Genomic DNA, 16827 nt, shown 5'->3' with positions numbered 1-16827 from the left:
TGCTGTGGTCGACACAGTCAAAGGCTTTTGCATAGTCAATGAAGCAGAAGTAGACGTTTTTCTGGAACTCTCTAGCTTTCTCCATAATCCAGCGCATGTTTGCTATTTGGTCTCTGGTTCCTCTGCCCTTTCGAAATCCAGCTTGCACTTCTGGGAGTTCTCGGTCCACATACTGCCTAAGCCTGCCTTGTAGAATTTTAAGCATAACCTTGCTAGCGTGTGAAATGAGCGCAATTGTGCGGTAGTTGGAGCATTCTTTGGCACTGCCCTTCTTTGGAATTGGGATGTAGACTGATCTTCTCCAATCCTCTGGCCATTGCTGAGTTTTCCAAACTTCCTGGCATATTGGGTGTAGCACCTTAACAGCATCATCTTTTAAAATTTTAAATAGTTCAGCTGGAATATCATCACTTCCACTGGCCTTGTTATTAGCAGTGCTTTCTAAGGCCCATTTGACTTCACTCTCCAAGATATCTGGCTCAAGGTCAGCAACCACACTACCTGGGGTGTACGAAACCTCCATGTCTTTCTGGTATAATTCCTCTGTGTATTCTTGCCACCTCTTCTTGATGTCTTCTGCTTCTGTTAGGTCCTTACCACTTTTGTCCTTGATTATGGTAATCTTTGTATGAAATGTTCCTTTCATATCTCCAATTTTCTTGAACAGATCTCTGGTTTTCCCCATTCTATTGTTTTCCTCTATTTCTTTGCATTGCTCATTTAAGAAGACCCTCTTGTCTCTCCTTGCTGTTTTTTGGAAATCTGCATTCAGTTTCCTGTATCTTTCCCTATCTCCCTTGCATTTTGCTTGCCTCCTCTCCTCCGCTATTTGTAAGGCCTCGTTGGACAGCCATTTTGCTTTCTTGCATTTCCTTTTCCTTGGGATGGTTTTCGTTGCTGCCTCCTGTATAATGTTACGAGCCTCCATCCATAGTTCTTCAGGCACTCTGTCCACCAAATCTAAATCCTTAAACCTGTTCCTCACTTCCACTGTGTATTCATAAGGGATTTGATTCAGATTGTATCTTACTGGCCCAGTGGTTTTTCCTACTTTCTTCAGTTTAAGCTGGAATTTTGCTATAAGAAGCTGATGATCTGAGTTACAGTCAGCTCCAGGTCTTGTTTTTGCTGATTGTATAGAGCTTCTCCATCTTTGGCTGCAGAGAATATAATCAATCTGATTTCGATGCTGCCCATTTGGTGATATCCATGTGTAGAGTCGTCTCTTGTGTTGTTGGAAGAGAGTGTTTGTGATGACCAGCTTGTTCTCTTGACAGAACTCTATTAGCCTTTGCCCTGCTTCATTTTGAACTCCAAGGCCAAACTTGCCAGTTGTTCCTTTTATCTCTTGATTCCCTACTTTAGCATTCCAATCCCCTGTAATGAGAAGAACATCCTTCTTTGGTGTCATTTCTAGAAGGTGTTGTAGGTCTTCATAGAATTGGTCAATTTCACTTTCTTCAGCTCCGGTAGTTGGTGCATAAACTTGGATTACTGTGATGTTAAAAGGTCTGCCTTGGATTCGTATCGAGATCATTCTGTCATTTTTGAGATTGCATCCCATTACAGCTTTTGCCACTCTTTTGTTGACTATGAGGGCCACTCCATTTCTACTACAGGATTCTTGCCCACAGTAGTAGATATGATAGTCACCCGAACTGAATTCGCCCATTCCCTTCCATTTTAGTTCACTGATGCCCAGGATGTCGATATTTATTCTTGTCATCTCATTTTTGACCACATCCAGCTTACCTCCATTCATGGTTCTTACATTCCAGGTTCCTATGCAATATTTTTCTTTACAGCATCGGACTTTCCTTACTGCCAGCATCAGACTTTCCTGGCAGTAAGAGTACAGTAATAATACATTAAGTCAGTTCACTGCCCTTTTATGACACCAAAAATCAGCGGCCTCGCCCTGCCTAATGTGAGCCTAGAAAACCTGCAACCCATCTCAGAGAAAGCCAACACCCAGCCTATGCAGGTGTGCCAACTGCAGAGTGCCCAGCAAGCAGCTGGTGTTCTCTTGAAGTGTGGCGTCCAGTGACGAGCCAGCAAGCAGTATGCTTCAGTACAAGAGAAAGTTAGCTCCTGGTGAGCAAGTACAGTACTCAGTTTATGAGAGGGAAGCGTGCTTTGCTCCTCTCCCAAGATTGGCAATCAGCAAAGCAAAGGCTGTGTCAGCTTACAAATGTGAGACAGTAAGACAAAAGACTAGTAGTTTTGGTTTAGGGTTGCACTTTGCCTGATGTAAGTGAACAAGAAAAAATGTGTCCATTTTGCAAGCTTTGGGGAGCGCGGAGCACAAGGTGGGCTGTCTGTTTTATGCTGCAGAGAGGGTCAGACACAATGTTTGGGGTCTCTTGGAATCTGATGCTGCAGCCATGGAAAGAACAGGACCCTTTTGGAATGTGGATGCTCTGCACTCTCTCTATCAAGGGTCAGGCTGTTGATATGTGTAAATAAATCATGCATCATAAAGACACCACAGTCTCCGCTGTGCCTCATTGTCCAAAAGGAAACATAGTCCCTGGGTAAAGTGTGCCTGCAAATCCTGGAATCTCACGCTGCTTATGGCAATTGCGGGTGGCATGTGACAATATTTTCTGCACAGGAAACTGCTTATATTTTGAAAATTGAAAGTGTTCATGTAAATAAAGTACCAGTTAGCAGAAATTACTTCTATAAATAAAACAACATAATTATAACTGTAAACTACTAGGAGCGCATTTTTTTAAAAAAAAATATGTGTTTGCTGAAGTCACAGAAAATCTTATTTTTAAACAATAGCTTAACTCTGCATTTGAAAAGAACTGACATGACATTAAGATTAGTGTTACAATAAACATGTGGGATTCATGTTCTAATAGCTGTTACTCCATAACTTGGCACTTCACATAACTGAAACTGCCAGGAAAAGGTAACTATATACATGTTGGAATTCAGTCATTAGTAACGTAATGTTTAAGTGTTCACAAGTATATGCTAGTGCTAATAGGGCAGGAATGCCAATATGATAAATGACCAAAGGGGGAGATTTGGAAAGGCAGCAGAATATTTTTCAAACAATCATCAAGATCCTCCCAGCTGAAAGTAACTGTTTTGTGCAACATTTAATTGTTGAGCAAGAATGCACTGCCATGTGTTAGTTTAGTATTACTGCACCCAAAGGAGCATATGAGGTAAAATGGTCATTGTTTTCAATAATCCTGGGTGGGAACACCATCATGTTTTGGATGAACTTAGGACTCCTAATTCTGGCTGCAACATCACAACAGAAAATATATTCCTCTTTTTTAAAATCTCATTTCCCATTCTTTGAAGTTACTTAATTGCTTTAAAAAACTCAATACTGCCTACTACTTAAGACTTTGGCTGTGTCCACAGAAGTAGTTACATCAGGTTAGGGGGTGGGGGTGGGGAATCCTTTAAATGCTTTTGATTCTTTTCTGTTCTGATGGAAAGCCAAATCATATGATCACACTGTGTGGCCTTTTGCTTGTTTTCCAAATCCAAACTGTAGTAAACAAATTGTATGGGAAACAGATTACTGGGAATCACTGATTGTAATGGATCACTCTTCAGCAGACCAACTTGTTGTGGACATGGTGGCATACAGAATTGTAGTGTGAATGCATTACCAAATTAGCCATATTACGTATGTGTTATATGCAGTGCTATTTTTCTAGAAAAAGAGATGCCAGAACTCACCATGAATACCTCCCTTATTCTCTTAGAATGGCAATGGCACCCACCTGAGAGGTGCTGTAACCCCTGGTTATATGGTGGACGCAATACAGTCCTTTCTCCCCTCCACCACCCTTTTAAGTGAAAACAAAATTTCCTCTCCACACAAACTAAATGATGTATCAGGCACACCATATGGTGGCACTATGACTTAAGGAATATAGTTTTCCTTCTGCTTGTTCAGATGCCCTCTTAAAGTGGTTATTAAAGCACAGCTAATATTAACAACAGCAGTAATTCATGTGCTTTAGGTTGCTTGGTTACTTGAAAAAAATTAGCATTACAACATTATTAATGAGACCGCCCAAGAATAAACTTCTTTCAGGGCAAAGGGTGTGGTTGTTTAGTTGTAACAAGCATTTAAAGTTTGTATTCTCCCTTCCTCCTTTTTTGAAGGTAAAGTTAAATAATAAAAACCACTTTTATTTTTCTTTCCCAGACATTCACTGCCTCCAAGCAGGTGCAAGTTTTATCCTCATCAAGAAGTGACGTTTTCAGGATTAATTTTCCAACCCTTGTTTGTTTGTTTGCTGCATTTATATACCATCTTTTTCTCCATGAAGCTCAAGGGGGCTTACATGATTCCTCCCCTGTCTAATTTAACCCCCACAATAACCCTGTGAGGTTGGTTAGGCTGAGGGTGAATGACTGGCCCAAGGTCACCCAGTGTACTTCATTGCTGTGTGGGGACTTGAACCCTGGTCTCCAGGTTCTAGTCCAACCCTTTAACCACTGCACCACACTGGAATAACAGTGGCCCAACTCTCCCTGTTAGTGCTGCATCTGAGCAGATTTAAATTCCCTAATGTCTGCAGACCGGACAATGAATGTTCAATGTGCTACTACATCATACGTCTCAGAAGTGGAACTGGTGCATAGTTACACAAAAACTAAGCTAGACGAGGCTTGAGATACAGCACTTTTTAAAATCCAGCAATTCACAACTTTGTTTACAAGGAAGGAGCATCACGTCTTGCTTGCTGGCTGAAAGAATTCCCTCACTTTCACAATGAATCAGTCAAAATGGATAGAACTAAACAAGTTTTCCCTCACTGTCATTTGTAGGCTTCATTCACCCAAGCTGTGAGAAGGGTGGCTCAGCTGACTAAAATGAGCTAGACATAGGGCAAAGGCCTGCATGGATGCAGTAGTGAAAGTGCTCAGGCACTAAACTGCCTCTTGTTGACTGGGCATGACTTGGTATTCCAGACACTGAGCATGCATATTGCACATGAACACGATGCGTTCTAGAAGCCCCCGACCTTTTCCCTATGTCAATATAGGGTACATATTAAAATGTTTCTTAGGTCAATATTGTACAAATATTAAAAACTGGTGCAGGGTGGAGACAGGGTGGGCCAAGGGAGGAGGAAAGTGTAGAAGCAGGGACTAATCAGTCAGCAATGTGCCAAACCGTCCAGCTGCCTGGAGTACTGGGAAACCCCAAAGGCTGGGGTGTGTCATCTCTAACTGTCATAAACACCTATTGCCTCTTCATTCAGCATCTTGACCTCCCCCCCCCCCGCCATTACACTGTCAGAAATGGACAAAGGGTCCCTTTCAATTTCACTGCAAAACAGAATTTCTAAAGCAGGCCCAGCTATTTGTCTGGTAGGAGCTTGATGCCAGAACTTTTGCTTCTTTAGAAACTGACATGAATATAGAGAATAATTGATTGTTCAGACATGACAGAAAGCAGCACAGGAGAAAACTGAAAAAAAGGGAAAGAAGAGTATGTAACTTTAAGTTAAATTCAAATGCCTACACTTCAAAATTATTCATTAAAGAGTTTGCAAAAGCTTAAGAAAAAGGAGGCACAAAATCAAGCTTATATAACGGAATAAGAAAGCATCAATCTTGCAAACATCTAACAAACTTGTTTTATTTGTAAATAGGAGGAGCTGACCATAATAAATTGCTCCAGATGCAGCATCTCCTGGGCAATGAGTCATTAGTGGTAATAAATTGAATTATACAATTGCTTGTCTCTACTCTCTCACCATTGTGGTCCCTGATACACAACAGTATGTTTACAAATATTTACTGTGCATATGTAGGACATGTTTTTAACACCTATGAAGTGGCACTCATTTAATAAAATGTTCAGAATTCCATTAAAAATACATAGACAGACGATGACTTAGAACAGGCCCGTCGCAATCAATGGAGTTAAGTTTCAAGATAATTATACCAATGTGGGGTGGGGGAGAGACTTGTAATAACTTCTAACAATAAACTTCCTACATTACAATAAATGAGTTAAGGGAGGCGCAAAAGACAGCAAATTCTTCTCCAAGAACCCACACATTCATGCAGGCCTAGTAAGCCATAGTTTGGCTTACTGTGAGTGAGAGCCATGCCAGTGATGGGCCCAGAGGTCAACTTGTGAGCATTGTGACTGAGTGGAGATTTGAACTTGGGTCTCTCCAGACCTTGTTCAATTCTCTAACCACTGTATCACACCAGCTTTCAATGTGCTTCAGTGGGCAGAAGCATGCCTAACTGTGTGAATTATAGTATCAGGTTATTAGTTAACAGAATGAATTGTGTTAAACTGCAAAAAAAGTTTAATGTTAATGCCAATTCACGCGAACAATTAGATGTATGGTAGCTACAGTACTTGATAATCCACCCTGTGTCAGATTCCTGTGCTGTCTGTGTTGCTAAACAACTGTTTACAGCTGCCACCATATGGAGAATTAAGGTTTTTATGCACACAGTTGTATTATTGGCGGTGGCATGCAAAAGACACACAACTTGCTGACAATCACTCTGTGTCTGAACAATATGTCTATCCATAATTTTCTGAGATTCTCTAGGAGGTGTTTATGGTTTTTTAAACTGCGGGATATCACCACTTGACTTCATTTTCTTCTCAATTAGCTACTTCCCTTTTCAATTGTTTATTCACTGCATTCTACCAGCCAAGCCTTCCAGTATACCAGAGCAACCACTTCTAATGAGTAACTGCTTATTACAGTCCCAGCAGTGCTGGATTTAGGGCAGTGATAGGCAGTTTTCCTGCCCAAGGTGCTGAGCTGAGAGGGAACATAACAACAAACAACAACAACAACAACACAACAACACAACAAAACAAAACCTAATCAGCTTTTGTGAAAATAAGAAGTGTGTGTGTGTGTGTGTGTGTTGTTCTCGCTCAGGGTGCCATATTACCAAAGTCCACCCCTGGTCCCAGGTCTTGCTTCCTAGATGAAGGGTTTGTATGGGTGTGAGCAACACTCTGTGGGATTGGAAAGTAGCCTATTGTACAAGTAACCACATCCACTGCCTGGTTGTACCTCTTAGATAAGGCATCTGGAAAGTTCCCACAGGGAATATGGCCCCCAAGGCTGACAAGATTGCCCCACCACTGTTTAAAAGTGAGGACTACAAAATAAAAATCTATGTGAGGACTGGGGAGGGGTGACACACTCACAGCAACAGTGCAAAGTAACTTTATAGCAAAGGCATTTGGAACCTATTGGAGAGATATGCGAGGAAGGAAGTTCATAGTACTAATTATTTTTTTTCAACTGTTTCATATATAATGAGGATAGACAAACAGATTGTATGTTTGGGTGAGTGAGTTTCCATGATATTTGTGCATAACTAGAAGGAGCTTATTAAATGTTGAGGGGATGGAAAGAGTGGCGCGCGCCAGACCTTAAATCATAAATAAATTACATCTTGCAAATATGGATTTTGCATTGTTAGTTGCAGAATACATTACTTTTTTCAGTTTCAGTTAAACCAGTCTAGATATCTTTGAGGGGAATAACCCTACTTTGCTGGAAAATGTTTTCCACGCTATATTCCATCTGCCCTCACTGACTCTTAAAGGTAGTTTGTGACAAATGGATAGTAACTGCAAACTATTTCAATGTTGGTTTCCTTACAGGAAATCAAAAGGAAAGAGATAGCTGAGTGGGAAGCTTTTATGTTCCAGGCAGACTCTTCACATTTGTGGTAAACTCCCTTGATTGGGGGTTGGGGTGGGAAGGGAGGAATATGAATATGGAAAGAGAAAGAGAGAAGACTTAAAAGCATTTCCAAACGGTTGAAACAGATGACCAGAGGCAGAATCCATTGGAAACTTCTCATTAAGTATAATGAGGATTCCACATGAACCATTCCTGGTGTTTTGTGGCCAGAGCCATCTGTTTAATGTGTTACTGTACATCCCAGTGATCACTCCATAAGCCTGGCCAATTAGGTTAATGCTAGATCTTTAGGCATAGGCAGATTGGTAGAGAGAGAGAAGTGCCCTTTCAGGTACAGTGGAAGGTGGTGGATTCTCTTTCATAGGAGGCTGGATGACCATCTTTCAGGGACTATTTAGTTGTGATTCCTGCATTGCAGAGGATTGGATTAGATTACTATTGGGGTCCCTTTCCAACCCTGTAGTTTGATGATGAAGAGGTATCTGGGTTCCAAGCCATTTAAGGCTTTAGGGGTAAGGACCAGTTCTTTAAATTGGCACCAGAAACAAACAAGCAGCCAGTATAATTCTTTCAGAATTTATGAAATATAGTTCCACCTGACTCTACCAGTTAAAACTCTGGCAGCTACATTCTGCGCCAACTGAAGCTTTTGAGACATCTTCAAGGGCAGCCCCATAGGCAATATGTTACAGCACTCTAATTGAGAGGTTACCATAGCACTGTGGCAAGACTATCCCTGTCCAGGAATGGTCATAGCCAGTGTTTTTTTCGGGGGGGGGGGGCATAGGGATACGGATACCTCTAAACATTTTGTGCTTTGTACTTTTGCCAATTTACTGTATTTATTTTTCCTGATTTGAACTATAAATGGTGATTTTCTTGAGTCAAAATGAAAGTACCCCTAAGCATTCTTTTAAGAAAAGAAGCACTGGTCGCAGCTCGAGACCTTAGCAAAGTTGTTTTAAGGCACTATAAACAACTGAGGTATATGATTGTCACACTGAGAGAAAATACAGTTTTGCCTAGGGTGCTTTTGATATATGACTAGAAATATATTCAGTTTAAGATTTTTAAATACACAAGAATTCCAAAACCAGAGAAGCATTGTATCATCATGTACAACATTGTATTCTCATGTACAACATGAAGAATGGAAGGGGGAACAACATAGTGTTTTAGGAATTATAACAGATGTGACAAACCTAGGACAAACTTTGAGTAATATGAGAATAGTGGGTATAAGTTTTATTATGATCACAGAATTAGTTAGCTATCAAGGTGTCAACAGTTGTTTTCATATCCTTAGATTTACTGTAGTAATGTTTTTTTTTCATTCCTGCCTTGATTTATATAATGACTCCTACTAATTTGCTCCTAGGTGCCAAGACTTTCAAGGATTATCTGGATAATACCCCTGTTCTTACTATTTGGCCTCTACCACAGTTGAAAGAATATTTATAAATATGCACATAGCCAGACAGCTTCCAGTTGGATATACAACTGAGAAAATCAAGAGCATAATTTCCTCCTACAAAGGTCTGGAATATATTAACCAGCCAATTACCTTCTGGTCCACCATTTTTCCCAGACATTAAATTGGGAATAAATTACTCATTTGGTTAATAATAGAAGAAGAAGGACCAGTTTGTAATCCAAGCCCTGCCCCCTTTGCAACTTGGCCAACAGCCTCAAATACATACAGATGGGAAAACCCTGCAGTAGACCATGGAAGTGATTATTCACTGCTGAGAGCATGACTGTGTTATTTCAGCAGATTTTCATACCAGGGTTGCTAATAAACATTATGCTACACTGGGTTGCCTGGTCCAGACTCTGAGGGCTTCTGCTTTTTGAGGGCTATATAAAACAGAGGATTTTGTCAGATGTGACTTTTCCCATCATTTGCCATGTTTTCTAATGGGGAACAACTCTAAAAGGATTGCACCTTAGATGCAGTTGTATATGAGCATATCCACTGGCTTAAAGGTATTCCCTCAGGGAAGCTTAGTAAGTGTAGCTCTGTGATTGGGACAAACGTTCTCAAAGAGAACTGCAAGCATCTTAAATTACAATCACAGTGGTACATCGAGTTACAAATGCCTCAGGTTACAAACGCCTCAGGTTACAAACTCCACTAATCTAGAATCATAGAATAATAGACTTGTAGAGTTGGAAGAGACCACAAGGGCCATCCAGTCCAACCCCCTGCCAAGCAGGAAACATCATCAAAGCATTCCTGACAGATGGCTGTCAAGTCTCTGCTTAAAGACCTCCAAAGAAGGTAACCTGGAAGAGCTACCTTGAGTTGAGAACTTTGCCCCAGGATAAGAACGGAAATAGTGTGCCGGCAGCGCAGCGGCAGCAAGAGGCCCCATTAGTGAAAGCATGCCTCTAGTTAAGAACAGTTTCAGGTTAAGAACGGACCTCCGGAATGAATAAAGTTCATAACTAGAGGTACCACTGTACTACTAGAATTCTTTCAAGGAAGCAATCGGGAAGTTGGCTGCCTTTTTAAAGGGAGATGGTCTATGTCAGAGGTACCTACTGTGGCATATTCCAACTCCCATCAGACCTTACCATTGGCCAGGCCAGTTGGGTTTGATGGGAAATGTAGTCCAACAGCCACTGGAGAGGTTGGCTACTCCTCGTCTACGGTATAACAATATAGACTTGGTTTTCAGCCAGTCTAAGTTGTTCATTCTCAAATCAAAACATCCGACACATCTCCACTATCCTTAAATATGTTGATCTTTCATCAAGTTCTCTCACCAGTAATTCCTTTAACATCCTTTTCGGTTCAAGTGTAGATTTGTGTGCATAAAGCACAGTGAGCCAGAACTTTGAGACAGGATCTACATGTCGGAAAAGGCCACTTATTTCTCAACACATTTCAAGCGTTCTTCAGCATCATGTAAGACACTTTAATCACACATGTATTTTCTCATATATGCCAGCCAAATTTTTTAACTGAAAACCACAGAAATTGTTTAACAACAGTCCAATACACTGCTGAAAGCTGATCCTCTTCCTCTGGAAGCCTATCTGCATAATCAGTTCAAGCCAGAAGAAGGAGCCTGCAGGCGATTCCTCCCGTCCCCCAATAAATATTTCTGATTCAGAATTTTTACCAGCTAATTTTCATCCACTGACAAGCCAACTGCTGCATAAAGCTGAAAGTTATTTGAGAACTGGCTTATAGAGCAAACAGATGGTAAAACTGTCTTACTAAGCAAGAAAACATCGCTGTGCCTTTGGGCTTCATCTTCAGCCAGTCCTGGGAAAGAAGCCTATGAAAAGCCACTGGCTGCTAGGGACAGACTGGAGCTTCTAGTCAGTCAGGTTCCTTGGGAACGGAACAGGAACTGAAGAAGAGCACTGCTGGGCCATAATGAAGATCATTCAAGTCCAGTATCCTGCTTATCACAATGGCCAGTTAGATGCCTCTGGGAAGTCCTCTGTGCTCTTGCCTCCCACCGATAATTATTCAGTGGCAAGCTGAACTGATATTTTTGCCCGAGTTTCCTCTCCCAATCATATGTAGGGGGAGAAGTAAAAATGCTCCTCACAATTGGTGGGAGAAATTCAGATTGAGTACTGTACTTGATACAATTAAGGGTTGTAGGGGTTTGGCTCTTGACATTTCCCTTAATAACTTTAGGAGGTGGCTAAGCGCTGCTCTTCCTTTAAACTCAAGAGAAACAAACCCAGTTGTTGGAGTGAAGTTTGGTGCTGGGTGTTTCTATCTGCAGTCCTAAGATGAAGCACTTGTTAGGGTCCCAGGCAGAGAAGTGTTAGCAATGGCTTCATGCAAAGCAATGGCTTTTGTGCAAACTTTCTCCCTGTTTCCCATCACCCCCCCATGTAAGCCCTAAACACCCACAACATGAGGCCAGAGAGATATAGCCCTATGCGATGAACTCTGTCATTTGAGTTATGGTCTCTTTGAGTTGGGTTTATATACTGGTGGTGGCATGCTGTGATTAGGTGCACAGTTAGTTAGTTAGTTAGTTAGTTAGTTAGTTAGTTAGTTAGCTTGTTAAATTTATAAGCCACTCTTCATCAGAAGATCACAGGGAAGTTTACAACATAAAAACAAAAAAAATGCATAACATACTACTACTACTACTACTACTACTACTACTACTACTACTACTACTATGGTACTACACCCCCCACATACATTTAAAAGGCTATAGATTGTTTAACAGCCAAAGGCCTGGTCAAAGAGGAATGTTTCTGCCTGGTACCTAAAGATATGTAATGAGGGAACCAGACGAGCTTCCCTGGGGAGAGCATTCCACAAATGGGGAGCCACCGCAGAAAAGGGCCAGTCTCATGTTACCACCACCTGAGTCTCTCGTGGAGTGGGCACATGAAGTAGGGCCTCAGATGACTGCAGGGTCTGGGTCAGTTCAGGGAGAGGCGGTTGCACCATATTCTGTGGTTTGTTGTGACAACAAGGGTGGGGTGGTTGTCAACACGTGAGCAGCTATTCTGGTGGTTTGGTTCCCTGCTGAGGTAAATGGTGCTTCCTGTGCTAGATCTGGGTTGGTATTAAGTAATGCAGTTGATTGGGTGGGGGGGGGGCAAGTACTGAAGAGGTATGGGGCATGGTTTGTGTTCCTGTCCTGTGCCACCAACAACCCTATTTCATTTCAGCTGTTCCACTGACTTCTGCCAAATCCTACAGCCCCCGAGTTACTGGATCTTCAGTAAAAGTTCCATTTTGCAGGAGTGAAAATGATGCCATATCATGCCCCAACATAATGTTCCCCTGCTGAGCTGTCTTGGTACAGAAATGATTGAGTCACATTGTTTAAAAGAAAAAAAAAGTTAATTAGCTGGCTAATTGATTATTGCACCCTCAAATGTCAACAAAGTCACAGGGTCCACAAGAAATTCTCTTCAGAGCACTTGTAAAAATAAATTAAATATGTATCCATCCCATTAGTAATGGAAACAAAATTAGTACCAGACTGGCCAACGTTCAGAGAGTTATATTTGGAAATCTAAGTGTTTTTAACAGTGAGACAGACCTGCCAGGCCCTTAAAAGCTCAGGCAGAAATAGTACAGTTGCTGTGTAATTTATGTCTGACTATTAAAGCATTTAACACTAATTAAGTCTTCCTTGCCTTTGACTGGCAAAGAAGCAAGTGCAGCTTGCCATCTGGTTTTATTTTTGAAGAGTTTTAGCTTCGTTTTATAAAGGAAAATGTGAGGTAAAGTAACATTTAATATTTCACACAGCAACAATTTAGCACAAAATTCTAGTTTAAATAGCATACAGTAATACAAGGAAACTGAGAACTGATGACTAATTAGTCTGATGACTAATTTGTAGGATGCACTGCAAAATTCCAGCTATAAATACCAAGAAGCCTAGTTCTGCTTGTAGATTGCTCCCTCACACACATACACACTTTGTAGCTTTGAAAAAATACAGGCACCTTCCCACTCGCTTGTGACCAGCAGGCAAGCAACTGTTGACACGTGCACTATTTTCAGTGCCAAAAGGGGGCCGGGCGGAACAGAGTTGTGTGCATCCTGCTGATGTGCGCAGTAGCCAAGAACGGAACCCCCGCATAAGTGGGGATTCTCCTGTACAGAAAAGAAAACTGAGCAGGTCTTCCCTATCCCTTGTATTCCTCATCTTCTGGACCCCCTGTTTTCTGTGCAGGTCCAGCCCTCCCATGAGGTGGGGTGAAGCAGCTGCCTTGAGTGGAGGAAGATGATCCATTTAGCAGTTTGGATTTAGCCATTTTTTTAAAAAAAGTGCAGTAAGTACATCTCTAGTCACAGTCTCCAACAAAAGTGTCTAGTTCCAAGTGCTGAGCTTATTAGATAAAATAGTAGCACTGCAGAGCTGAGCGGTTGGAAACAAAGCCAATTTGCTTTGCAAAGGTGTACAGTTGTTGTGCAAAATGCCTCTCTTTCCTCTAGCTAGTTCTGGAAGAATATTTTGTTTGGTCCCCATTTTTAAGCAGACTGACCAAATTTGCACCTCCTCCTGGACTAATACATGGATTGGAATGTAATCAATTATCCTTCATGAATTTGGTGGTATACCTTTTGACCAAAAAACACACACCAAAAAAACAAACAAAAAACCAACTACTAAAGTGTTATGATAAGCTATTTTTATAAATGGGTACAAAATAATATATACAATTTTATTTAAACACATGTTTTCCTATAGATTCTTTTCAAAATGCAAAATATTGATGTGTAAACAGTGGACACAATGGACTATGAATGAACACATACAAAATTGGCATGGACTGGGATTAGATTGATGAGCTGTAGCCCTGTTACTGAAACTTCTGTGAAGATAATCCTTGTCAGAAGAAAATGAAACAAAAAGAGCCAAACTCAGAATTCATGTTTCAAAGCACTCTGCCTATAAACAGTCTTGGCCATTGCAACTCATTGAACTTGGTATGGAAGTCACGAGAAACAGACCCAGCCATTTCTATCCACATAGCCTTCCCACCCTTATCTCCAGAGTCTTGACTCTGGCTTCTGTTTCTTGGTTATGTTAGACTGAGCATTTGATAGAGATGAAACTCAGTAACTAGTCCTTATACATAAACTAACTTAGCATTTTGAAACATCTTGGGGAAATGGGGTCATAAAGACAGCATAAATGAATAGCTTTCATGATTTTCAAATGAGACAAAAGATAAAGAGGATCAACCTTACTTTTAGCCATTTTTAATTTCCACCCAAATTAGCACTACCTAATAATTTGTTTCTACAGGAGTGCTTCAGTTTCAGCGAAAGTATTGTCTCATGCGAAGGAATGTATTCCATTACAGTTCTGCTGGCTTGCACCATAGCTGTATGTAGAACCAGTTGGTTACCATGGCGACTGTGACCAATACATGCACACACTCAAATCGGGAACCCTTTCAAGACAAGTCTGAGCACTTTCAATCACTATGCCCAGCACAAGAGCACCGTTTATTTTGATCCCACTCCCCCAGAATGGAATGAAGCTCTCTAGTAAAAATAAGCACACCCATATTCTCTCATCCCTACTCTCCTCCCCCCCTGAGGCCATCACTGTATTTACTTTAGATGTAGAGATCAGTGTGCACTACAACAATTACTCAGGTTCCCATCCAATTGCTGTTAGTATGTGTAAAATCGCAAATACGCCAGGCTCACTGCTGATGTAAGAAAGCTGGTCTTAATCTATGTGGGTTAGAACACGAAGATCATCCTTTGGGCAGGGATGTGCTCCCCCAAGTGTTTAAGGCCATTTAACTAATTTATTTATCTTGATTCTAGAGCATTTGTAGCCTGCTCTTCAGCCAAAAAGACTCCCAGAGTGGTTTACGAGCATTTAATTAAAACAAGGCAGTCCCTGACTGCAAGTTTACAATCTAACATGATTTTTATTCCTAGGAACACAGGAAGCTGCCTCATACTGAGTCAGACCATTGGTCCATCTAGCTCACCATTGTCTACACTGACTGGCGGCTGCACTCCAGGATCCAAGACAGGAAGTCTCTCCCAGCCTTACCTTGAAATTTGAACCTGGGGCCTTTACCCAAAAAGCATGATGCTCTACCACTGAGCTACATCCCTTCCCTTCCTCTTTAATTTCTGTAAACTAGTGCAAATTTATTACAGAAAGAAAGACAAACAAGATTTAAAAAAAGATATACACCAAAGAAGAATCAGTTACATATTTGGTCAACTCACTGGTTTTGCACACTATTATTATAAACAGCTGAGGCTCCAATACTTTGGCCATCTCATGAGAAGAGAAGACTCCCTGAAAAACACCCTGATGTTGGGAAAGATTGAGGGCACAAGGAGAAGGGGACGACAGAGGAACGAGATGGTTGGACAGTGTTCTTGAAGCCACCAACATGAGTCTGTCCAAACTGCGGGAGGTGGTGGAAGACAGGCGTGCCTGGCGTGCTCTGGTCCATGGGGTCATGAAGAGTCGGACACGACTAAACAACAATTATAAACAGCTAAATCTGCAACCCTATTCACAGTTACCTGGGAGCTAGTAATATAGAACATAAGAGGACAGACTTCCTAGTAAACGTCGAAAAGATTGCACTGCACAAAGGCTATGCGTTTAATAAGTAATGCTTCCCAAACAAAACAAAACGAAGACTATTTGACCTATATTCATAACATACCTATAGTTATTATGAAGTATTAAATAAAGCAGATAAACACAGATGATGGTAAAACCCATTTTTGTGTGTGCAAGGGTGTGTTCACTTTGCCTGCAGACAGCTTTCCAGGTCATGTGGCCAGCATCACGAAACCGCTTCTGGCACAACAGAACACCATGGCAGAAGCCAGAGTGCATGGAAATGCCGTTTACCTTCCCATGGTAGCCTCTTGGGCTTGCCGATTGGAAGGTTGGCAGTTCGAATCCAAGCAACGAGGTGAGCTCCTGTTGCTCTGTCCCAGCTTCTGCTAACCTAGCAGTTTGAAAGCATACCAGTGCAAGTAAATAAACAGGTTCATGGAATAAGCAACATTTGAAATGGGCACTTCTGGTAGGCTTGCCATATTTCAAAAAGTAAAATTCTTGACACCGGCAAAATTCTCCCGAATTTACACCCGAAAACCTGACGTATGGTAAGTATAGCAGAGTCTGTAACCTGAAGTGTTTGTAACCAGAGGTATTACTGTACCACTCAAAACCATGACACCAGATTTCCCATCCGTATAAACTAGTGGACCATTCCTCTGATCACTTGCTGCACAGTGGAGCACAATTATTGCACTATTAGTGAAATATTACAACCCATGGTGCTGGCATGGCATCATGCATTGACCTAGAACAGGCACCTCAAACAGGTAGATCACTGGTAGATTGGTAGATCATTGGCTCCCCCCAAAGAAGCTGAACAACTGTGGCTCCCCTAAAAAAGAGCTCAACACTTTACCTCCTCCCTGAAAAAACTCAACAACTTTGACCTGAACCCCAAAAAAGGGGGTAGATCACTGCCAGTTTTTAACTCTGTGAGAAGATCGCATTCACTTGGGAGTTGGCCACCCCTGACCTAGAACATTAGGTTGGTGCTGCCATGGTGGCTATAGCTGCTGCTGACGATTAACTGGAGTTGTGACATGAGTTGGCAGGACACCAAGGAAGGGGAGGAG

This window comes from Zootoca vivipara, chromosome 4, assembly GCF_963506605.1.
Source record: "Zootoca vivipara chromosome 4, rZooViv1.1, whole genome shotgun sequence".
NCBI lineage: Eukaryota > Metazoa > Chordata > Lepidosauria > Squamata > Lacertidae > Zootoca > Zootoca vivipara.
This window is presented reverse-complemented; position numbering follows the sequence as displayed.